General features: G+C 41.3%; 1 long non-coding RNA gene across 1 annotated transcript in view; it reads left to right on the top strand.

The window, feature by feature from the left end:
• The window catches only part of LOC107502764, a 31,129-nt gene that overhangs the window by 268 nt on the left and 6,593 nt on the right, over positions 1–24,268 (top strand). The window contains exon 2 of the long non-coding RNA XR_001595079.2: positions 24,012–24,254. This is a non-coding gene — a long non-coding RNA (uncharacterized LOC107502764). The remainder of the gene's footprint in view (positions 1–24,011; positions 24,255–24,268) is intronic.

The following is a 24,268-nucleotide window of genomic DNA, read 5'->3' as shown; positions in this document are numbered from 1 at the left end:
CAGGGTGATGCTCACATTCTCTACATTCTTCAGTGTGTGCCTACGTGTATGTGTGTATGTGCAGGGAAGCTCAGAGTCTATTTCTCCACCTACTCTGAAAGTACTTGACAAGTGGAGATACAGATTATTGAAAATAAAGAGAGGTTTTTAAAATAACTTCACATAGGCCGATTGTCTCTTTAGCATAGTCGAAACTATCAGATTAGGAAACTGTGCTTTTCCATTTGGGAAACGAGAAAGTAGGGTGATTTACTTATTGGCTATGTCCTTAAAAAAAGTTATTCTGTTTTCTAAGCACATAAGTAATGCATTTTTGTTATAAGAAATTTGGAAGAAACAAAAATTACAAAGACAAAATTAAAATTGCATTATTCTACTATTAATATTTATGTGCAAGATTAAAATAGATGCTACATACATGTCAGAGACATAATATATAACATGATATGATATGTAACATATTAAAATATTATATTACATTATATAATTTTTCCTGTGAAATTAAAATGTATATTATATCATAGCTTAAATGATATGTATTTTTAGATTCTCTTAAATGTGAATAATATAAATGAGAATTTGATGGAAAAAGAAATGAATGAACTCACACATTGATGAACAAATGCATGAGCAGATTTATTTTTCACTTGGCAGGGGAGGACTTACAACCTTTTGAAAATGTTAAACTAGAGGAAATCTGACAGATTTAGACAAACTGCCTCATAAGGAATGATATTTCACTTCATTCTCACTCCATCCCCAAAACATACCCACACATACATGCATTGCTTAAATACTAGCTCTAGTTTATCTCACTGTGAACTTGTCTGGGACAGGAAGGCTACTTCTGTAGACTTTACTCAAAAATATAAACAGTGGACCTTTGTGTCTCTCGATCTCTCTCTCTTGTCTCTGTCTTACACACACACACACGCACACACACACACACACGCGCACACACACACGCACACGCACTGTGACCACCATGGCTACCACCTCTCCCCAAGTGTAAATAAATCACTCACGTGGGAAGCCATTATGTAATTCTAGAGATTTCATCATTGCTTTTGTTGGGCTGAATATTAGGTGTTATCTTTTTTTTTCCTTTTCTTTTTGGCATCATAATCTTTTTCTTCAGAGATAAACTATGGTTTAACAAATAAAGCTTCAAATGAAACCTGCCCAGTTCTTTTGAGGTCAATTGCATCTGACTCAAGCAAATGTCAAATTGCTTTGAGACTTCAGTTGTACTCTTTTGCCTTCTAAACAGTGCAGAAAGATGAAAAATGGAAAAACAAACATAAGTCAGAAAAATATGGGATAAGAGTAATCAGATCTCATTTCTCTTTCCTCCAATTTTGGTTAGAGATTAAGAACAGGGTTCTGATGTTAAACCTGACCTGAATTCTGACTTTGCTACCTAGTCCTGTGACCTCAAATGTTTACCTCTACCTCTTATAGTTTCAGTTTCCTCATTAATAAAATGGGGGATAATAGCAGTCCTAATTTTTAAGATTACTATAAGGATTAAATAAGACAGTGGATGTGTAGCACTTGGAACAGAGACTTTTAAATCTAAGCAATTATAATTTTATTATCATTATTGATCTTTTTTTAATTCAATATTGTTGGGCTTGTATTATCTTAAAACTAAAGAATTGTAGAACAAGCCACGGAATTCACTATTAGTTGCCTCCTCAAATACTGATTTAGTTTTTTTCTTAGATCTTTAACATGAATACAAACATGGATAACATCTACGAAGTTCTGGTAGGAAGCTTTCAGACAATTTCTTGCTTGTAGAATGAAATCTAATACGGTAAAAACAAATGAATAATCCATCCAACCTCTTTAGGATTTTTAACTACAGCATGTAATGATCCATGATGCTATTTTGTCTCTTGATGTCAGTATAATAAATTAATGGCCTTCATTGGAGAATTATCCAGAGCAGTCAATATTGCTTCATGAGAGTGGTTGTAAGAGAAACCTAATTCTGTTAAAGATTTAGTTACAAAGGAGAATGTCAAAGCCAATGAGGTATGATGCTGTCATGGGATTGAGGTTTAGCACCATGAAACTGATCATCCATGAGTCATTTTTTGGCTCAAACATGTGGAGCCTCCAGGGAGCACTAACAGGATTTGCAAGTATTCTGGCGGCCATCTCAGTGCTGTGTGTTCTGCCCAGTGCACAAACCATGAGACGAGGGCAAGAGAGCCCAAGACAGATAGTATTTCATGGCTTAAATCTTTCTGGTATGTTCAGAATATCAGAGTTTGGGAAAACACTGTGTTGATCAGAGTTTGGTGTTGAAAGAGACGGGGTGAGAAAACAAGACAATGCAGGGTAGTTTCTCCCCTCCTGCATCTACCATAGATGTCTACATGGGTCCGCTATCATAGGTTCATGATAGAGATGAAGCATCAGGGTTGGGGGAAATAGAAATCCTTTCAGATCTCCTAAGAGTTGACAGGAGATGTGGAATAAACAAGAGAGCCAAGGAGGAAAGAGACAGGAACAAGACCCTGAAGCGCGTCCATCATCAGTGCACATTCCATGGCTCTTTCTGGGACTTTCTGGGTCATCTGCCACAGATGAAACTACAAAGATTCCCTACAGACTGAGATGAAATTGAACCAAACACGACAACATATTTTCCTTGCTCATGTTTCTTCTTTATATGTGTGTTCATTGTCCACAGGCCATCTAGTTCTGCTCTCTTCAGCCTGCCCAAGATGGCATTCTTTATTACAGTGACTCTCCATGTACTTTTGTCAATGTGATTATTCCCATAGCAGGCATGACAGAATCCCCTGGGTGCAGGTTTTTTTTTTTTTTTTTTTTTTTTTTTGGTAATATCTTCACGTTAATCATGAATGGGATGAGTTCATTGCTTGAACTGGAGGACTGTTTCTTCATGGGCATACATATACCAATTAGCACTCTTGCAGTTGTGCTATTGTCAGCTAGGAAATAGCAAATGGCTTAGGCATTGAAGAGGGATAGCCAACCAGTCAGATAGATGTCCTGAGAGCCACTGATCTCCACCATGGCTTTCTAACATGCCTTCACGAGTAAGCCACTTCACTTCTCTGAATCTCAATTTCTGGAGGGAGTTGAGCTTTGTCTCAATTGTACCTTTAAGCTCAAATTTTAATTGATAGTGGGTATGCATGTATCACATATATCAAAAAGTATATAATAATCATAACCAAGAAGTGTGTGTATAATATATATACTTCTTGATTTATTGAAGATTAAAGAGATATGGATTTAAGGTCCTCCAAGCACAATGCCTGGTACATAGGTGCCACTCAATAAACACACTGAATGAGTTACTATTAGGCACATGTATACTTAAGCCACCTCCGCATTATAAGCCCTCAGTTAAGCTCAATCTTTGTACATGAACATGAAAACTAAGACTCCAGCTCCTTCCCTTGAGGATTCATGATTGCTGTGTGCAGTGCTGTACACCTTGCAGTCCCTCCATCTGGTTCCATGGAACTGCTGTAACCTCAGGACCTGCATTTGGGGCAATTCATTCCCATCTACTCAACACAGGAGGGTGAGAGGCCATCTTCCAGCTGTAGCAATATTAGGAGTTGACGACTTTCTGGCAATCTGACTTACTCCTTGGACCAAGTTTGCCCATGGGGCAATGAATTACATGGTACTTGGTTCTTTTGGAGCAGTCCACAAAAGAATTTTGTATGAGTTTAGGAAAAAAACACATGACACTCAAATTGGATAATTTAGGAGAGTTTCATAAGGGGATTGTTTATGCAGATATAAGCAGAGTGTGGAGAAATTATGATGAATAGTTCAGCATCCTGGAGAAGAGCAATGGCCAGCCTTAGGTGCCACCTCTAGGCCTAAAGAATCAATGAGAGGAGTAATTATCAAAACTTGGAGACAGAGAGCTTTGTGGGAAGGGCCACCACCCAGGCTGCTTTGATAGAGAGATGGCCAGCTTGTGCTAACTGGGCCAGAAGCCAAGGGAGTCGCATCCCCACCTCAATCTTCCTCTCCCTGTGGGGTGAACCCAATCAGACGTCAAAGAACAAGGGGGCCAGTCAGTGCAGACCATTCAGATCAGCCTTTGAGGGCAGAGAAGGGTGGAAGAGAGCAGAATGGAGATCCCCAACCATAACATGTTTTTCTAAAGGTCTCTAGAACCCAACCATCACTGTTTCTAAAGGAAAATGTATTCTAAGTTCCAAACAATGTACTTAGCTTTTAGAATACTACCTATTTGTAATGTATAGAGTGTCTCTCTCTCATGCATATGTTTTGTGTACATATACACATATATCTAAAAGTGCTGACATATGGATTCAAATAATAAGGATGGCCATTTAATTAAGTTTTGAGAGTGAGTGGGGTGCTACTAATAATTTCACTGGTGAACAGGTAAACTGGCATTATTCTGGACACACTGGGGCATATAACACGCCGACTGAAATGCAACAAGATGGATTCAGTAAGTATCAAGTGAATCTTAATCTTGTTACTTTACAATCACTTGTATATATGCATACATGTTATGCATGTATAGTAAGCATTCCTCTTAGGTAATAGTTGTACCTATGAGGTACAATTTGCAGAGATATCAGTTAAAAAGGAGGAGGGCTTTTCTCTTAAATAATCACTACCCCTGCCCTGTCTTGCCCCATGTGTCAAATTTCCCTACTAACACAACAATTTCTTTATGTTGAGGTATTTCCTCCCACTTAAATGTAGTGACCCTAAGAAAGATTTTATGTTAGGCTGCTTCTGCTGTTGATACCTTATTGGCAACAAGGTTTTCAAGTTCTGGCATTCTTGAAGATGGCTTCCTGTGGCAAGGGGCCACATAGAAAGACCCTCTTGTTGAGGGCAGGTGGCTGTGGCTGAAAGGTCTTGAGATGTTGGGTTGGCTAAGAAATGATCTTGTCAGGGTGTCCTGACTCTGAACTACCTTCTGTCCCATCCCACCCCCAACGAAGCTTCAGCTGTGCTTCTGTCTCCATCCGATCTGTGGTCAGCAGTCCTTTTTCTTTCAAAGACAACCAAAGCTCTCTTTCATGGATTGTCTGCTAAATTCCCCAAAGTGTGGGCTGCATCCCCCTGCGATACTCAAAGATGATTTCATGAAGAGTTCAGGCATTATTAAATAATGCTAAATTCCACACTAAAAGAGTTATTCCCTATAGCCTGATGAACTCCAACTTTTTCAGGCAAATGCCCATCAGAGGAGGTGACTCATTGTCCAGCTCAGGAGTAAATCTGGATTATTCTAAAAAATCATAATTTCAATACTCTTCTATTGGTTTACAAAGAGGACCTGAGGCCAATCCGAGTAAATGAGACATGAAAGGGAGCGCCCTTAGGGCTTCTGTAAAGGGTTCTTAACTTCGTGAGCCTGCTTCTTTTTCAGTCAAGTGGAGATGATGACTTTGCCCTACCCAAATTAGCTCCTGCTGCAACTTCTGGAAAAACTTACACACCACTGCTGTGCACTTTTACATCTAATGATGGTATGCTCTTGGTCCCTTCTTCTCAGATGCTATTCTGTTAATTTTTCTTTATGTCTCTTTAATCATTAAGCTTTTCCTCAGCAGAAGCTTTTTATACTCATGCTACAAACACAAGCAAGTCTTTGTTATCCTAAGACAAACCTTTGTCGTTGCCTCCCCCTCAGGCTCTCTGCTTTATCTTTCCCAGCACTGCCCATCTTCTTGATGGCACTGGCTGTATTCTGCACGTTTTCTTGATTTTTGTGTTTTTTCCTCAGATCTCTGCATTCCGATACCTTCACTTATGCTATACTGAAACTGCTCCCATAAAATTTGATGGACCACCTTCTAATCAACTAAGTCAACCACTTTTATTTGAGCCTCCCATTAATATCCTCCAAGCTACTATACTCTCTTCTGATTTTCCTATACTCTGCCCACATCTTTGTAAATAATCCCCTGGTTAAACTCTCCTAAATTACTCGATTCGAGTGTGCCATGTGTTACTTCCTTACTCACATAATAGGGTTGTGTAAGCTGCTCCCGGAAACTAACACTGTCCTATGGGAAAATTCATTCTTCTTATAGCTTCCTTTTGAAGCTCTTCCTCCCTTCGCTACCAGGTCATCACTCTCGTTTGGGTTCCCTCCTCCGACTCTTCCTTCTGGGCTCTCACTGGCTCAGGTTCTTCCACGTACATCTTGGCATTGATAGTCCCCAGGTTTCTGCCTCTGCCTGTTTCCAGAGTTCTCCTCTACAAATGTGGCTTCAGTGATACATCCATGGCCAGATCTGTGAGCGTTATTTCTTCTCACTTTTGCCAGGGGGTGCAGAGAAACCTCAAACATAAAGGTGCCCAATTAGACTTATTCTCTGTGCTGCTCTGTACCCTCCACCTTTGGCAATGACCTTCCATCCACCACTCATTCAGCCTGGAAACATCAGCATCATCCACAACCCTTTCCATAGCTCCCACGCAGGATTCTCTAGCTCCTGTCCCTTCTACTCTTACATTCTCTTGTCATATTGGCCCCCTCAATATTTCCACTCTCACACCCTCAACTGGAGCTCTCCTCATATTACACATGAATTACTTGTGTAGACTCCTAACTGGCCTCCATTCTTGTTCGTCTTCCAAGTGGCCACCACTCTTACCTTCCAACATAAATTAGATTGTGTCTCCTCCTTAAAACTTTAAATGCCTTCTTTTTGCTGGCAGAAAAGTCTCAACTCTTTAGCATGGCACACAAGACTCTCCACAGTTTGATGTGGGCTACTTTTTTAGGCTTGTTTTTCACCATTCTCCTTTATTAATCAGAAGTGCTATCCAAAAAGAAGTTCTAGCTGCATCGTGAACATATACTGTGTACTTTGTCACATGGGTACCTTCGAATGTACCTTTAGACGTTTCCTTGCCAAGTATCTCCTCCTACCTAATCTTCAAAGTCAAACTTAAAGTATTCTGGACTACACACGTCATGGGATAGAATGCAGATTTTGGATGCTGGGGTAATTAATTAAAATTCTGTTGAAATATCATTATTTATGCGTAATGGCTTTGTTGTCATATTCACGATAGCTGCATAGTCCTGGCCCAGAGTAAGGGCTGGAAAACTTTTAGTTAAAAAATAGCAATGTTGTCTTCCTATAGGCATTGTTAATCTTTCCATCTGCCTCTGTGTCTGACCCTCCTGCCTTGTTATGGAATCCCTCACTAGGTGCTGCCCTTATATGTGATGTTTTCCTCACTAAGCTATGTATTCCTGAGGGCAAGGACCACAGTCATTCATTTCACAAACAGATATTGGCTCTATGCTGGCCCAAGTACTCTCCTAAAGGATTGGGTTATAGCAGGGAACAAAGCTGATCAAGGTCCCTGTTCTTGGGGAGCTTACATTTTATCATGAGGAGACTTGCAATAGACTCATATCAAGTGAGTAAACTGTGTAGCAATTAGAAGGTGGTTAGTGCTAGCAAGAATGATGAAGTAGAGCAGGAAGGGAGTGGAGATATAAAGCTGATGGGCAAGATGCATTTCATGAAGACGACACTGAGCAAAATTTGGATCAGTAATTAAAATTCTGGTGAAATATAATCTCATTTGGGTAATACCAAGGATTTGCCAAGAAGCTATCTGAAGGAAGAGCATTCCAGGAAGAGAGGACAGCTAGAAAATGCCCTCGAGGCAGAGTACGCCTGGCACGTTCTGCAAACACCGAGGAAGCTGAGCAGCTGGCGTGGAATGAGCGAGAAAAGGGGCTGGAGATAGGAGACATTCGGAGAGGAGCTGGGCATTATGTGATTTGTGAAATGCAAGTGACCTCAGGGATGTTGTTTGAAGATTAAATGAGATGGTAATATGAAAAGTGCCAAGCATACTGTCTAACACATTTCTGTCCAATGGAAATATGCGAGCCACAGATATGATTTAAAGTTTTCTAGTAGCCACATTAAAAATGTTTTAAAAGGATGAAATTAATTTCGATAACGTTTTAAATTTATATATCCCTAATATTGTCATTCCAACATATAGTCAATATAAAAATTGATTAATGAGGAATTAAAAAATTTTTTAAACAAAGTCTTCAGGATCTGCTATGTGTCTTATACTATAGTATATCTCAATTCAACCAGTGACATTTTAAGTGCTGAATAGCCTTGTGTGGCTGGTAGCTACCATATTGGATAGTGCAGGTCCAATATATTTTAAATGCTTAATAAATATTAAAAATTATTAAAAACAACAAGAATTGGGACATATGCTTGGCCCTGGTTTCGAGGGAAGAAGAAATGGACATTTTAGAGGCGTGTATCAAATAAAGCGTGATGATCACATCTGCTGGTGTTCCTCCTTGCACCTTGGCATGCCACGCATGAACGTCTCATCTAGGAGCCCAGAGTTTTCAACTCGAAGTGACTGTAGAGAAGGGTCCTCCTGGGAAAGATCTGGAGTCAGCCTGTGGGTGACCTGAGGGGAGAGGAGTGCGAGTTCCCTGGGGCTCATGTGTCACCATCGTCCCAGCTCCCACTGTTTTCTCCTCTCACCACACGCACCGTGCATTAATTCATGCAGGTCTCTGCTTTGCCTTGTGTCACACCCAGAATTTCTACCCGAGGGGTTTCTCCATGGAGGGTGTCTGGTTTCAAGATCTGGGCTGTGTTTTCAAACGACATTTCAGCACCTTTGAGAGTGGCATCATGGCAAGAGTGATGTTAGCAGCTCAAGTGTTGGTACCAGGAGGTGGCAGGAGCTCAGACGCCCAGGGAGTTGGCTGCTCGGAGAAGGGTGTTGGGGAAGGCCCCACCTCTCAGCTGTGTTTTTCCTCTAGAGATTTAATTAAACCACTGCTGTGTCAATATTCTTAGCATGCTGCCAGCATCTTCCCTTGGATGGAAACATGCCAGGCTCCACACATGGATTCGAGGGGTAACTGGGGCTCCTGGGAGGGAAACTGGCATGGGAAATGGCCTAGAATTACTCCATGGCTGGGACTGTGTGGTGTGGGGCTTCTGGTTGCTTCCTGGTTTCTGACATTGCATGATGGACAGTCTCAAGCTCTGGACACAGCTGCACCCCAGACGAGAAATAAGAGCCTCAAGCCTTGCTTCAAAGGCCTCTGTCAGAATTACTTCACTTCCTTTTCTTCCTCCACCAGCTTCTCTCCTCCTTTCTTGAAAGGATGTCCAGTGGACCAGCTGAAGTTGCCACCCTGGTTCTTTAGAACCACAATTCTTAGCCCTTTTACTCTTTAAGCAGCTCTTTATAACAACTTGAGCTTTGCATCTGTCATTCTTCTTCAGGGTGACAAGGGAGGTGGTGCCACTCTCCTCATTTTAAATGGTTGAGCAAATGGAGTAATCAAGAGGTTAAGTATCTTGTTCGAGGTCACTAAGTCCCAGACTTGGGACTTCACTTGACTATGCTGCTTTTCAAAATAATAGTGATAATAATAAAAATAATAGTAGCAATATGTAGTAGGTACCTAATGAAAGGAAGCCATTATCATTATACAAGTTAGATAAATGTTGGCATGTTGGCACCTCTTTGTCCCTGCTACTGGGACAGAAATGCTATTATTAAATAGACTCACTTTACATTTTGATGGGTAAAAAGCAGATTCCCAAAGAAGTAGTGTCTCCTTCAGGCACTATTAATTCTTGAGTGATGGAGAGTCAAGTCCTGAGGAAAGGAGACAGGGTAGGAGCTTGAGTTAGCAGAAAGGAGGTGAAAATGAAAGGGACACAGGCTGCCAAGTAGGAAGGGTCCAAAGATGGATGTCTTCCTGTTAATTTCAAAGATGGCCCATATGGCAGAGATGGTGACTGTTCACTGAATAGTTCATACACACTTCTGCATTTTCCAGCCTCCCTTGCAATTAAATTGGGTCATGTGGCTTGTTCTACTCAACCGAAGTGGGGTTATTATGTTATCACTCCCTGGCCAAGAGACCATTTATATCCCTCATCCCTTCCTTCCCCTACCTTGGCAATCTTGAAGACCTTGTGTTTCAGAGGGCTACAAAATGGAGAATGGCCACCCAAAACCCTCAGACTTCTATATGATTTAAAAAGACTCTGTTGTATTATGCTATTGAGATTCTAGGGCCTATTTGTTACTGCAACATAGCTAGGACTTATCCTATGCTAATACACCTGATTGTCAGAACTTTCTACAATCTACATGTTCTCAGTGGCCTATCTAGGGGCCAGCTTCTGCTTCTCAGGAAGCAACAAAATGGTGCTTTGGCTCAGGTCTGCTATTCAGACCCACTCTTCTCCCTGAAGTACAACCATCTGCAAAGTCTTTTCACAGAAGCAGTAAGGTATTACATTTCCTCTGAGAGCAGAGAAGATCATTCCTTTGAGGAGGACAGAGACACTTAGCAGATGAAAACTTGTCTGTCTCAAGTCTCTCTGGGCTTCTGTGTCTTCAGACTCTCCTGGTTTTCTTTCTATTTCACTGGGGGATTCTCAATTTCTTGCCTCTTCTCCTTTCCTTTTCCATGTTTAACTTTAGGGCACCCCCAAGAGCTACATCCTAAAACTCTTTCTCTCTGAGGCCCTGAATGATTCTCCCTGTCCCATGCTCTAAATGCTATTTGTGTGTTGATGATTCTCATATTTTCTTCTCCACTCTAGAGAACTCATTTATCTAGATGCTTCCCTGATAGCTCTGCTTTGATAGTCATTAAGATCATAGGGAGTCGTGGATTTGCCCACCTCTCTCCTTTTGCCATGTCTCTGTTAATACTATTACTCTCTACCTGACTGAGCAAGTAGAGACTCACCTATGATTTCTCTCTTCACTCTACATTCCACCATCTACTCCTTTGCCAAGTCCTTTCAAGTCTAGATCCAGAATACATATCCTGACTTTTTCCATGTCATTCCATCTTCACAACTACTGACCTAGTTCCAGACAAGACCTCCTCCCATGTGGACTGAGCCTCTTGTTTGGCATGCCTGCTTCCGGCCACTATTTCCCTTCTTTCTCCCTTACACAGCGACATAGAATATTACTTTAAAATACAAATCAGATCATAGCTCATCTTGCTTCATATATCCAGTGCTGTTTCATGACACTTTGAACAAAAATTTAAAACTCAGAAAACATATTTTGAATATATTTGTTTCATTATAAATATATAGTATAAATTATATTAATATATAATGGCATTAATATTATATAATTATATAAAATATAATGTTATATTAGTATTATATTATTTATATTATATATCATATATTTATATGCATAGACAACTTTTTCTCTTGTACTATGAAACACATTGACGCAGTGGTCCTCCAGATACATATATCCAGTCACACAATTTTCTGACTGTGCCTTTAAGTGGAAGTACAATAAATGGACTTGCTGAAGTATTGTATGTCAACTGTAATCAAAAATTTAAATATATAGATTTTTTAAAAAAGCAAAAAAAGAAGTGGACTTGCTGAACCTGAAATTTTATATTTTGATCCACAATGTCAAATTGCCTTCTCCAAAAATTACACAGCATATATTCTCAGAAACAATGATGGAAAGTGCCTATTTTCTGTATCTTTCCCACTGTGAGAATGGTTAATCACTTTTTATTTTTGTCATATTATATATGAACACCGTCAGCACTTCCTGAGCTAGCCTGCTGGATGATGTGAAACTCATCTAGCTGGTGGCAGAACTCATTCAAGCCAGCCTGAACCAGAACTGCTCAGCTGACCCATAGACTTGTGAGGAATTATAAATATTTGATATTTTATGCCACTAAACTTTGAGATGGCTAGTTACACTGCAAATACAAACCGATATACTGACTATACATACAACTCCCTTACCAATTGTATTAATGACAACAGCCCCTGGTTTGTTTCCTGACTATAGCTTCCCAAAGTATGTAACATGCAGAAGAGAGTTAATAACTCAGAACCTGGAAGAACCCACATATAATTCAATGTCCTCTGCAATAAACTTTCTATGACATTCATTTTCTGAACATTTTTCATAAAAGAATGCCACTGAGATAGGTTCTCTCCCATTGACCTGAGAAGTGTTTGCTTTAGGTGAGCCAAAGAATCAGGTATTCCATCATGCTTCTATTTTAGCAAAAGACAGAATAAAAAAAACATTTATTTTCATTCACTGGAAAGTTGATGGTGTGCTCAGGTCTCTCTGGTCAGGCAGGGAATTCCCTGGCTCTGTTAATCTTTTCCTAGTTATTCCCTCACACAAAAGGCACACTTAAAGTTTACCTCTAGGTTGATGAATATCCATCATTGATCCTTCTTATCATTTAAAGTTTTCTTCACTATGGTCTGAGGGTTCTATCCACAGGAATATCAAACCCATCATTTCCTTAGCATTTTGTTTGCAGAAACATGGGAAGAGGATGTGGGTATCATTCTAGCTGACCTCTTTAAAGTCAGTCCTGAATTTGCCCAACATTCCTCTGATTGCAGGGTTGGGAAATGCCTTTCGGTGAAATTACACAGTGGTAAACATTAAGGGAACTTTGGGTTTCTTTGCTCAAGGACATGGACTTCTTAGTGACAGAGCTAGGGCTAAAATAGTTAAAGCTATATCCTCTGTTGGCTGGCTGCATATTGACTACTTACTATGGACATCTTGGCAGTTCCTAATGCCCAGTCCTGGCCCCTCTTCTCACTCTGAGCTCTTATACCAGGGAAACTCATCTATTCCCAGATGCATCAACACTACTTTATGCCTGTGATTTCCAAATTTATATTCACAATCTCCAGACTTGTATATCTATCGGCCTACTCATTCTCTCTCCTAGGAAGTCTTGCACATATATCTAAACATGTCTAAAACAAAACTTTTAGTCATCCAACTGATCTACTCATCTCTATCCTCATGTCACTCCCCTCACCCAGGACACTATTATCACTATGTAGCTTATGCCAACAGTTCTTGTAAATTATTCCAACAGTTCCTGAATTATTACTTTTTTTCTTTTTCTTTACCTCCCTCCAACCCATTCACCACGCAGCATCCAGGCTAATCTTATTATGTAAACTAGGTCATATCATGATTACTGGTTATGACCCCTTTCCAGTCCACATGGAATAAAATTCAAAATCCTCACTGTGGCCAGAAAGTCCTCATGACTTCGCCCCTCCCTACCTCTAACTGCACTCCATCTCACTCTTACCCTCAGCCTCTCTGGTTCAGTCACATAGGCGATGTGAGCCAGACAGGCTTCTAAAAGCAGAATCCTCTAGTGCACTCCTGAATATAAGGGCACAGGCAGAGGATTCCTTGTGGAATTTCCTAGGCGTGTAAGTATTTGTGAAGCAGAAAGAGAGGAAGGAATTGGAGAGCACAGTGTCTGTAAAGAAGATGACTAGATACCTCACTGAGAATAAAGTCTTCCAAGGTGAGAGGGATTGTGCATCCCAAATTCACCATCAAAGACTTTCTTGAACTTTTCGAATTTGCAGGATACACAACATATCTGTTTTGTCTGTGCCAGATAATACAGTCCCACAAGCCTGTATCTGTGAGGTTACCGTGTCATGAAGAAGTGCACTTACAGACATTTATTAAATGCTTTTGATTGACACGCCTAAAAAACTTTTTGAAAGCCCAAATCAGTGTTTTCTTAGCTCGGAAAATAGATGACTTAAATCTGGCCCTGTCTACTGTCTTGTACGAGAAACTCAACACTATTGTCTATGTTTTAATGCAAACTGTAGTTTCAAACACGGGTTCCCACTGGCAGAAGAAAGCAAGCAGTTGCCCGCACAATCTAACCTCACCCCCACCTTTGCTGATGTTGGCCCAGGTTCAGCTTCAACACTGATGCCACACACCTGCGCCTGGGCTCCTGCACCTCCCTGAGTTCCCAGGCAGCCCTGGGCTGGAGCATCAAGAACAACACTGTTTCCCAACAAGCATCCTCACCCTGCCCCCAGGCAAGGCCTTCCTCTTCCTTTGTTTTGACACCTTGTTGGGAGCCTCTGGAGGATGGCCCACATATTCCCACCACAGGGAGCAGTGGTCTGGGACCCAGGGGACTTGGCCCTGGTTTGCATCTATCTCCTAGAGGAGGAGGATTTACGGAGCCAGTATTTGAGAGTATTTGGAGCTGGTGGTCAGCGAGGTGTCTTTAAGCTAGTGGAGCCAATTGTGCCAACTTAGTTAGCCTGGATAAATGCCATCCCGGGTTTCCTTTTATTCCCTTAAGGAAAATAAAGTCAGTATGCAGGATGGGCCCCCAGTGGGAGAGCTGACTCTGTGAAGACCATTTATTAGCAGATGCTTTGCTAAACCTCAGCTGTTCTCTCCAGTAACGTCAGTGTGACAGGAAGATATTTGTTCAGGTGATGGGCTTGAGTGATCCTCTGGCCAGACCCCTTATCCCCAGGGAACACCCTTCCAGAGCTGAAAGGCAATAGGGTCTCCACACTGACTTAATCCTGTATCCTCTCAACCCTAAGAATCTGACCAGCTTCTTTCACTTACAGTTTGAGATTTTGGCAGCTAGACGACCTCCCTCAGATATGCTGGAGGCCAGGTACAAACTACATATGCTGGGCAAAAATCTTGCATTTGAAGGTCCCCATGACAAATGGCTCTTCTTGCCTTTGCCAATATGGTCGGTCATCCTGTGGGGTTATTTGCACATGACACTGTGGTGGTATCAGGTTCGAGCAGCTTGTCTCCAGAGAGCTAATATCCACACGCATTTGCAACTGATATTGTCAATTAACATATGGGATTATTTATCCTTGATAAGGCCTCTCAGAGGTCCAGGTATTTTTGAAGTTTGGAATTAACAATATTTGAAGTTCTCAGTATTAAAAAAAAAAAGAAAGAAATACCAAATAGGTCTTTTAAAAAAACTTATTTTAAATGTTTAATCTATTTGGTATATTTCCAGAATTGTATGGTAACCCTAGTAAGAAATGACAACCAAGAGAAAATTGGGAATGTCTTGCATGTGAAGATGGGCCAAACAATTACTGCCCTCAGCATCTCCCCGTCAGACTTCAAATAGCCCTTCTCCTATTGGCTGTGGCTCCTGGTCTAGTCTCTTCATAGCCCTTTGGTATCATCAAACTGAGAGATACCTTAGTGGCCTAGAAGATCAAAGAGGACTCGTAGCTAGTAGTTTGGGCTTTATTGTTAGAGATTGATGACTTCTCTGGTATTTTACCAGTGGTGGTGGCCATTTCCTCTTTATTTTGTTTTTGAAATTTATATTTGCTATGGGAACCAGGATGCCAGTGTCAGCTTTGTCTTAGGTATTCTGTTACCCATATCCTGCTACCCACTTTAGGTTCTCTCAAGACTTCAGGGAAATAAATATATTTTCCTTATGGTGTCTACCCCTCATCAGAGCAGTGAGTTCACCAATGTGGTGGTCCTGACATTTCCTTATAGAGTGTGATTCTGGAAAAGATGATGGTACTCAACACTCATTCTATTTGCTCTCCCATATGTTCTAGTTCCCTTGTGTTTAGGCAAGTCCTATGACTGATTCTGACCCATGGACTGTTGGTGAAAGTGGTTTCTGTCATTTCTGGGCTAACGTGTACTAGAGTCAAAACAGGACCCTTTTCAGCCATGTCTTCCCTTCCTGTAAGGTCTGGAGATGTTTTCAGTGGTAGAGCCTGAAGAGTAAAAACCCCCTCTCCACCATATATCTGAATATGTAGCAGAATGGGAAAAACTTTTGGTGTTTAAAGCCATTAAGATTTCAGAGCTCATTTGTCACCACTGTATAGCTTAACCTATCCTGACTGATACAACAGGTACTCTAAGTAAATTTTATTCACAATAAAATCTTAAGATATTTAAAAATACTCTATATATGCATATTATTGTATATGTGAAAAATATATGATTAAAAAGTTTTGGCTTATGCAGTTCTTTGTGTGTAACAAACAAAATGAACCACAAATTAGCACTATTTTTGTTTTTGTTGCCTTTTTGTTTTTGCATATATTAAGCACATGATACTAAGATTGTTACCCAATATATGCAGTGGGATTAGGAGTCTGTAAATTAAATTTTCTCTTCAGTGAATGAAGCCAGATATAGCCTATGGTCTCAGAAAGTTCAGCAGAGTGGGAAAAGATCAGGAATAGGAATCAGGAAACTTAGAAGCTATGGGATTTTCTGGATCGTTCTTTGCATTGAGATTTAATTCATCTTCTTGGATTCTTTCTCACTTATTCAATCCCACATTGGTCTGTCCCCTTCTGAACTGGCATGGCAGTGGTTATCTGTGCTTCACCTTAGTTATGTTCTCTGTCATGTTGCTCATCCTCTCATTTCACAAAGATTTGCTGAGCCCGGGATGGGCTCCCATATCAGGTGATGGGAGCTTGGAGAGCTAAGCCGGCCCTTAAAGACCTCACGGTTCCCTCACAGTCTACTCAACATTTCATAGCTGTTGGGTTCATTCCCTCCTTGTGGAGAATGATACCTCTCATTCCCCATTTATCTTCCATTTGCCCTGGCACTGTGCTGGCAGTGTAGAGGCTGTTTCATAGATAGTTGACGTATGAGTCTGCTGGGCACACTCATCAGTCAGTGTGTCTCTATTGATCTTCACTGAAATCCTTTCTCAAAGTAAAACGATTCTCCTGGTTTTAGTCTGGATCCATTTACCTGTCCTTGATTGCTACAGTCTGTTTTGGGTTGCTTTTTGTGATGTAATTCTGGCAAAGTTGTCTTTATTTCCGTAAAACTTACTCAAGGAGAGCCAGGTTTTGCACTTGACAGCAAGCAACTGTGAAGACTTTTACATTTGGTGAAGTAAAGTCTGTGAGGTGGAAAACCTCCCAGCAACAGTAGGCTCTGCTCATGAATATGTTCTCTTAAAGTGTCACTAACACGGAATGCAGCGTTTCACGGGAAGACCATTTCAAGCACCCCCCTTTGCTTCATCACTGACATTCAATTTGAAATGTACTCTTTCTATATACAAGTCAAAGCAAGACTTTTCCAAGTGTCAGCCTCACAAGATCAAGCTAGTTCTTGGCAGTGAACTAAGTTTCCTTTTGCCCCTGGCAGAGTATTAGTAACCAAAGCAGAGCTAGCTGAGCAGAGCTGCACCAATGGACTGGGGCCTCCCCAGGTGCAAAAGAGCATCTCAGTCCCAGCCTGCTCAGTCCTCCGAAGACATCTGCCCATGGTCCCGAGGGATTTGGGGTATGCAGTTAAGGATGACATAGTTATATCCTTTTATTTTTAAGCTTTTGTAAGGCAAAGAGCCAGCCTGTTCTCTCTGCAGAGAATGGTGGCAGGCAAACAACCAGCGTTTGTCAGCAAGCTGTACCCACAAGATGCAAAAGCGAGAGCCCAAGCAGAGGAGGGCGGCTCATGAGCTGATGGTGCCAAGCCCTGTCAAACAATACTTTGCAAACTCGATGGTAATCAATGCCACCCAAGCGCACCAGATGCGCCAGTGGAAACCTCTCGCACCTTTGGCTGAATGTGGCTCGAGACTAGCGTTTGGTGAGAATATCTTGTTTCCAGGCACTCCAGACTGCTGAATACAAAAGTGACTCTTTTGATATTGATAAATAATGTGACACATGATTCCCCCCCATAGAAATGGTGCAAATCCTTAATTATGAGAGTACTTTCTCAGGGGCACATTAGAATATTGTGCTAAATTGAGTTATCTTCACCTTTGCCAAGGCTTTTGTAAAACTGCACAGTAAGCTGCCCTTAGAAGTTTTCGCTTTTGTTTGTAAATCATCAGTTCAACTTGCACTAAGGTTTCCAGGAATTAAAAAGGGAAAAAAAGGTCCAGAAGAAATTACATAGCACGGGAGACTCCTAAAATGGGGTTTCCCCCCTTTTAGTGAACAGGTCACAAGATTGCAATTCTAAACAATCTCACAATTAATTCTTGAGCTAGGCAGTCCAATTAGGACAAATGCTTCCTTTCTGGTTTAATTAGAGATGAGTACGCCCCTGTGATCTTATTTGTATAAAATAAGTGCTCATTGAACAAGGTTTGGATCAAGTTCAGCTTGTTAGAAATGCCATGAAAAGGGAGCTTTCTCTCACTGTCTCTGGCTCCTTTAACCCCTTACATGCCCAGAATGAACTTCTTAGATGTGAAGAATATAAAAAGTATCTTCGGGGAAACCTGGTGAACTTAAAAGAGAGGGCGTGTTTGTTGGAAATGAGTCCATCCTCTCACCTTTGCACGCTTAGCATCTTCCCATCCTGCTTCCACCGCAGGCGTGAAATCAAGCTGCACGTCTGATCAGGGCCATTCTATCGCAGAAAGAACAGGCTTCTGTATGTGTATTCTTTAAAGTCTCATGACACGGAGTGTGAGCTGTGGGCCAGCAGCAGCAACATGTCCTGGGAGCTCATTAGAATGCAAAATCTCAGTTCTCTACCCCAGACTTAGGAGAATCTTCATTTTCTCAAGATCACTGGTTGATCTGTGTGCATATTACAGTTTGAGAAGCACTGGTCTAAAGGCAGTAAACGAAGGAGATTTTATTTTTAAAAACAAAGCCCCCCCCCCTCCCACTACGCCCCTGAGAATGCCACTTCACTTGAAGAGAAGCTAGCCACTGGCCTCCTCTCTACAATGGACGTATGGCCACTTCGACCCACCCCTATCCCAAACTCTGCTAAAGACTCAAATGTGTTCCCTCCTGCCTTATCTTCTAGTAAGCTCCCAAAACTAAAAAGACTCAGCCTCTCTTGGTATCAGTGCTGGGGCCTCTTACACACCCTTTCAACATGGTACTGAGCCCCTGCTGCATGTCAGAGCCCCCGCTGGCTCCCTGGCTGCAGGAAGAAAGGATTCCTGCCATTGTGGTACTCGCACTCTCATAGACTGGTACTGGACAGAGTGGATGAGTGGGAAAAGTCATGGAACCCCCAGGCCTGAGGCGCCATGAGTGACAGGCTGATCATGAGATCCAACTTTGGAAATGCCACACATCTGGGAGGAGGGGGTCCCTATCTTCGTGGGAAGGTTCCAGTATGCAGCATCCTAAACACTAAGAGATGACTTCTAAGACTGTCAGTGTGTTAAAGAGGACTTAACTCAACAAGCATGTTAAGTGCCACCTTGATTTATTATTCTGCTCAGCAAGAGTTTGTCTATTTTTTTCTCATTTATTTTGTCAGAAAGTATAAAACTTGGGTATAACAAATGTCAGTATCAATAAAGTTGCTAACAGGCCTGAGGATCTCTGTGTTCTTATGTTGTTCAGTCCTGGAACTTTCTCCAAAGAGCCAAATGGGGAGAAGATATTGACATGCTTTGGTTTTTACCATATGGGGCCTGGGAGAGGGTTGAGCAGGTGGTAGAAGAGTTAAAATTTTTGTCCTTCCTTCTGAGACACTGAGACTAATGTCATTGTTAATTAGGGGACATTGAAGGACCCCGGAGCAGCAGGTAAATCATCATTAATGAGCCTCTCAGCTGGCTCTTGTCCGACTTGGTACCCTGCTTACTACCATTGCCTTAGTGAAGGACCCAGCCCTGCAGCCCTCACAATGTTGTCTAGACACTGGGGCAGGACTTCAACTGTTCTTCCCAAAATCTCAGCTCCAGCATGTGAAATGCCCTGTGTAGCGCCTTGCGTCTGTGGCCAACACGCCCTGAAAGCTTGGTGTGTGCTGCTGCTGAGAGCTGCATCTATGGGGATAAGAAGGGGTACATGGTGTTCAATGCTGGGAGGAAGACCAACCTGATTGATCAACCAGGACATGTGGAAACAAAGGAGTACTTTAACCAAAAACAAAAACAAAAAACAAAAAACAAAAAACAAAAAAAAACAAAAAAATACCTTTCAAGAACATGCATTTACAGAGCCTCTCCCACTGCAAGGAATTTTTACCTAAAATATATTTTGCAAACTAAAATATTTAATACAAGAATTGATCAAGAAAAGAATCACTGCTGATGACTAAAGATTTCATAAAGGAAAAATCCAAATGGAAGGAAGAAGGAAGGAAAGAAGAAAAGAAGGAAGGAAGGAAGGAAGGAAGGAAGGAAGGAAGGAAGGAAGGAAGGAAGGAAGGAACAATGAGTGAAATTGTAAGAGACTTGAAGGATTAAGAAAACCTTATATGTAATATTAAAGAATTTTAATAGGAAAAGAGGAATAGATGGAGAAGTTATAAATAAATAATAGAAGAAAATATTTTTGAAATAAAGAAAACTTCAATTTCAAAACTTAAAGGATTCAAGTGTCATGCAAGAGTAAGAATAGTACTGATGATAATGATAAAAACGCAGACCAGACCCGCACTGGCCAATAGAACTTCTACAATGATGAAAGTGTTATATGCTGTTCAGTACGGTAGCCATTAGCTACACAGAGCTAGTGAGTATGCAAAATGTGACTAGTATGACTTTTTAATTCTATTTAATTTTAATTAATTAACATTTACATTTAAACAGTTATATGTGGCTAGTCACCACATTGAACAGTTCAGATCTAGACATTTCTTAGTGAAATTTCTGAAGTACAAACATCAATGTAAAAGTTTATAAATTTCCAGAAAATGCAAAAGCTTACCTTCAAAGTATGGAGAGTCAGATTAGTATTGGAATTTTCATCTGCAATACTAGAGTTAAAGAAAACAGAAACATATTTACAAACCATTGAAGAAAAATGTGATTAAAAATTTTCTGTTCTACCAGAATAACATTCTTATGGAAGAATGAACAAATTTGACATTTTTAGATATGTAACTATTCAGAAAATGTATGACCTTTATGTAAGGAAAGATTTGAAAAAGTACTCAATAAAATATAAATGAAAGATGAGCTAAGATTTACATGCAGGAAAGATAACATATTCAAGAAAATTTGGTGCATAATGAATATCATAGAAAAGAATGATGTGACTGGAAACTGTGATGTAAATATTAAATAAAATTTCTTCAAACACACACAGAATAAAAATATCTAGAGACTAGAAGAATATTCTTGGCATATTCGGCTTCAAAAGGCCTTGCCCAGAGCTCTGAATACCCTGTTCACTTCTGACCGACAACTATTATGGCAATGCATTGGAATAATTTGAAGTTTACCAGTTTTATACTTTTATTTATATTAAATTTGTAAAGCAAATTTAGTTTGATAGTAAGAATAACGAGTTTATACCTAGTAGTGGGTGCATATTGTAATACAAAATAAGTTAAAAATAGTACAGAATAGGCACAAGAATAGAAAAACAGATTAGTGGATAGATCAGAGGCACTAAAGAGAGAATTCAGAAATAAAAATATATGTGAGCTAAATATGAGATGATTTATTTTTTTCTGGGATGGTTGAGGGAGTCTTCATCAAAAATCGTGGCTCTTGACCCTGAGAGAGAAGTGGGAAAGAGATGGAAGGTGAAGTATCATGTTTTCTCCTGGTCTTTTTAGCTGGAGAAAAAATGTACAATTTAGGGATATTTTCTCAGAGGATTGAACGAATTCATCTAAGAGACAGAACTCTGGAAAATCTACCTTCGGCATCAAATTTGCAAGGAGTGGAGAGATTGCAGCCCCTGTAAATCCCAAAGAACAAGAGAATGTGAGAAATGACTTCTTGTACTCAAAATACAGCAGCTTGTTGGATCATGAGGGCTCTGTTCTCAGCCAGTTTGCTCACATTCCTAGCAGACGGCTTGCTTTGGCATCCATGTAATCCTTGCCAGAATGGGAAGCCCCCAAGCTAGGTAGAAGACAAAAATATTTTCATCATTTGACATGATAAAGCGTGTGGCTCTTGAGTAAGAAGAACTGGCACAACCATGGGCATGTTCCGTCTTATCCCATCTACTCCACCTCTCGTAGGAAACAAGTCTCCACCAGCGAGCATATCGGAGAGGGTCTCCTGGTCGGGGAGGGGCAGAGCCATGCCCTTTTTTTGTGAACCACATGTGGCCTTGACTTTCACCAATATGAATTCTACCCTCTGTTTAGTAGAGGTGTTTTGTTTTGTTCTGTTTTGTTTTGTTTTGCAGGTGAATGAGTTTTCTCATTGATCCCCTAAGAAATACCCAAATAGGATATTTCTGGTGGTGTATACTAAGACCAAAAAGAAATGGGTTTACTTGCCAGAAATGCTTGCAGATGTATGGTTGAAAACATTTGTTTCACAGGACTGTCACTATAAATAGGATGTGGATCAGCAAGACGGCAACAGTTTGCCTGGGTGGCCTTGTCTTCGTGGCAGAGAGATCTCCCAGAAGCACGCACCACTGGAGCTGACTCTGGATCTAATGAAGCTGCCAACTCAGCACTGCGACATGGCTCACAGCTGCCCTGAAGGCGGGCCCTTCCTTCACTGTTCCAAGCCCATCTGTGATCATCTCCAGAAACTTCCAGGAGAGACTGGGGGCTCTTATCTGTTGGGGTGCACCATGCATGTGAAATCCTGTCTCTTCTGTGCATGGTAGAGGGTGTGTGTGTGTGTGTGTGTGTGTGTGTGTGTGTGTGTGCGCGTGCACATGGGCACGGAAAGTCTCGACCAGGGGCATTCTGCTCCCGTTAGTGATGAAAGCAGGAGGCCTTGGCTGCATCCTAAGTTCTCACTTATCCTCCAAAGAGAAGGAGGAGGATTCCTGCCTGCTCTTGAGGAAGACTGCAAACTTGGAGCAAGGGCAGTAAGGACATGAAAAAGACCACAGATTGAGGATTTATCTGGTGGGTGACCAGGAGCTCTGTGGATACCTGTGGCGGGTGAGGAACAGGACAAGTTGCTGAGGAAGAAGAAAGGGTAAGCCCTGTCTGCCATATCCTGTCTCCTGCCTGCAGCCAATGTAGGCCGATTGGAGGCAGAAGAGAGCAGGAGAGTGGGGAAGGGAAAGTAGGAAGCCAAAGTGATTATTCAGCCCAGCAGCCAATCAACTGTCCAGAGGACACAAAATAAAACGATACTACTCCATGACAGAACGGTAGCTTAGCCCAGCAACTTAAGTCTTTCTCTCAAAACTTGTTATAATAAAATTTTAACATGGTTGGGAAAAAACCATGGGCCTCATTTATCATGTTCCCCAAACACTAGGTTCCCATCCCCATTTAGAAATAAATGAAGGCACTGTGTGTGGTACCCCGCCAACCGTGATCTTAATCAAGCCTCATAATCCTAGGTCCTTTTACAAAAAGGGATAGTGAGGCTTAAAAAGGTGAAGTAACTTGTTCAAGATCATAAAGTAGGATTACAAACCCCGATCTTCGGTGACATCCCTGGACAATTACAAAAGGTAATTGCTCTTTTGGGGAGCAATGGAGATATTCTTAATGGCAAAGGAGGTTTCCCTCTTCTGTGGCACAAACACTAAGTACTTATTCTGTCTGGGCACCACTAACATACACTATTCTGTTTGCTCCTCATAGTCCTATGAGTTAGATATCATCACCCTATGATCTGGAACAATCTGAGGAAAGTCTTTCAAGGGCATACAGCAAGGTCATTACCCAGCCAGGTTTTAAGCGCAAACCTTTCTGATCTGAAAAGCCATGCTCTGGTCCCCTGCACTATACTGCTTCCCTAATGGAAAGAAGGCCCCACTGACTCCCTGCCCCTGCGTCCCATTTGCAGCTGGCTCTGCCCGGGAGAGGAGGTGGTTTGCACCCATGCAACAATGCCCATTACTCATTACTCACTGGCCTCCCGGTGATTAAGCCCTTAGAACTTCCTCTCAGCCCCGGGTGACATCATTACATAATTAAGGTGACTGTGATGCCCAACTGCATGTACCAAACAAAGGTCCCTTGTTTGAATTTATCATCCAAACTCTCCTTGTGCAAGACTGAGCTCCCACTGGTAATTAAGGAAGACGCTTTAACCTGGCTGAATGAGAGCAGGGCTCGGGGCAAAGTGGCGAAGAGGAGACCCAGTGTCAGCCCCTGACTTGACATGGTAATGAAGGAACCCATAAAAGATAAGTGGTAGGCCTACCCTGGAAGGAGGGTAGCTCAGCATTAATTAGAAGCTTTCCTTTATGTAATTTTCATGCCAATCTGCTAAATAGATTTTTCGGTCTTTTATTTCTTAGCTGATCCTTCAATGGAGCTACAACTAAGGGGTCACGTACCCTGAAGCTGGTCACTGTCTATTCAGAGCATCATGTGAAGACCCATAGATTCTGCTGCACAAACTACAAAGGTTCAAACCCAGCTTGGCCACTTACTAGCTGTGTGGCTTTGGACAAGTGACTTAAACTCCCAGTTCAGCTTTAGTAGATGTCACCATACAGTTTGCCAGAATGGTTGTATGAATTTACATTTCCTCAAGAAGTGTATGTATTCTTGC

This window comes from Rousettus aegyptiacus, unplaced genomic scaffold, assembly GCF_014176215.1.
Source record: "Rousettus aegyptiacus isolate mRouAeg1 unplaced genomic scaffold, mRouAeg1.p scaffold_m13_p_3, whole genome shotgun sequence".
Lineage (NCBI taxonomy): Eukaryota > Metazoa > Chordata > Mammalia > Chiroptera > Pteropodidae > Rousettus > Rousettus aegyptiacus.
Note: the sequence above shows the minus strand (reverse complement) of the source record. Positions and strands in the feature narration are given on the sequence as shown.